The 1864-nt window shown below is 48.2% G+C and overlaps 1 long non-coding RNA gene across 1 annotated transcript; it reads right to left on the reverse strand.

The window, feature by feature from the left end:
* Positions 1-200: 200 nt before the first annotated feature.
* On the reverse strand, positions 201-1859 carry LOC147025184 (uncharacterized). Its single transcript, XR_015059375.1, has 2 exons — positions 1733-1859; positions 201-373 (listed from the first exon to the last, which is right to left on the reverse strand). It is a non-coding gene; the product is annotated as an uncharacterized LOC147025184 (long non-coding RNA).
* Positions 1860-1864: the final 5 nt, after the last annotated feature.

Here is a 1864-nt window from a genome sequence, read left to right on the forward strand (position 1 = left end):
GTCCACCAAATTCCTTGTCACACACCCAATGTGTCCAAATTTCATCCGAATCCGTTCATAACCTTTTGAGATATCCTGCACACAGACAGACAAACAGGGGTGAAAACTTAACCTCGGTCCCCCTTCGGTGACGAAGGTAATTAAAATAAAATCAGACAATTAATCCAATCCCAGTCCACCAGCCACTTGGCACCCAAAACAAACAGCACATCTCCATTTAATGTAACAATTAAGATCACTACATCCCTGGCTCCCATGAATCATGAATGAAGAACTCGTCTTGCTTGTGAATGCCGGTGTCGATCTGCATCTATGGACAGGTAGAACGATGGACGAAGTCAACAGGACCTTGACCAGGTATGCTATAACTACCCTGGGGGGGGGGGGGAGGAAGGGGATGCTGACATTTAATCTTGTTTTCCCCCCATTAATCCCACACATGTGCAATGTCCACAATGTGATTAAATACATTTTTGTTGTCTCTCCGTGTGACGTTTCCATCGTTTATGTAAATGTGTCATTATTTGGTCATTGGTGGGCCACCATCACTCACATGTTGTTGCATAAACTGAGCATGCCCTCAAGGCCGACAACGCAAATCTATGCCCCCAGGGCCGACAACGCAAATCTATGCCCCCAGGGCCGACAATGCAAATTTATGCCCCCAGGGCCGACAACGCATGGTCTATGCCCCCAGGGCCGACAACGCATGTCTATGCCCCCAGGGCCGACAACGCAGATCTATTATAATCTCGTCCGTATTTAAGCTTATAAGGCTATAACTATAATTATGCAAAATTGTCCAAATGACTGAGTCATGTTCTGTGTGCTCAGAAAGTTCAGTCTGACACATGGGTCTCTTCGAATTGTACCACGTGGTCTCAGACATAACCCTGCTTCAGGCAACAACGGGAATCGAACCCACGCGGGTAAGCACAGCGATCCACCTAACGAGACTTTAACCACGCAGACACTTGTTCATTCTGTGGGGTCGAGACTAAAAGGGTGGCTGCATCTCGGAGCACGGTCTCCTTTTTCACGTGGGCACCGAACGCCCTGAAACGTCCCACCAATTTCGAAAGCAGTAGGCCAATGTGCGCCGGTTCCCCAGCTGAATATAACGCATTGCCTGGAGATTGAATGACGCCTTCTCGCGGCGGGTATTGAAGTTAACAGACATTAAGTTGTTCGTGAGAATGTGATCCGTTCATGAGATATTCCTAACAACTTTCGGACGAGATTTAAGTTCATGGGACGTGGGTGGAGCACGGGACGTTCCGGGCGAAATGGCTTCCTCAGTTCGTTCCTGGAAACATCGTGTATTTCCTCAACGCACGAGGCTACTCGGCCCATTGAAGCCTGCGCTATGGTTGCCAACATATGGTTGTGATTAACATTATAATTAGGGATAGAAATGTAGATCAATTCACCAGACCAAAGGATCCATGTTTATTTATTACGTACGCAACTTTTGCTCCGACCGCCTGCCAGTCCCCCCCCCCCACTCCCCTGGTCCTAATTATTGCCATCTCCTCCATTCCTCCCTTCCATTTAACTTGTATTCCTTTTCTCAATTTACTATTCGCTAACACCCGACTTCAAGCGATGCACATGAAGTACATGGTAATAATACAACGTGAGAATTCCGGGTCCAATGGCCTCTTGAAAACCTCCTTCCATTTGACTCTGTCGCCTCATTCATCAACGTGCAAACACGAGACATAGGAGATACCGTAGGGCGTGTCACGATCTCGAACCAAATCTCGCGAGAAATATCGAAGGCGCTTCAGCCGCGTGTGTCACCATGATTGGTCAACTTGCAGCGCTGTGGCCCTGCCCCTCCGTGACTCAGAGTTTTCCGTCC

This window comes from Eptatretus burgeri, chromosome 6, assembly GCF_056783735.1.
Source record: "Eptatretus burgeri isolate ZD-2024b chromosome 6, Ebu_testis_v1, whole genome shotgun sequence".
NCBI lineage: Eukaryota > Metazoa > Chordata > Myxini > Myxiniformes > Myxinidae > Eptatretus > Eptatretus burgeri.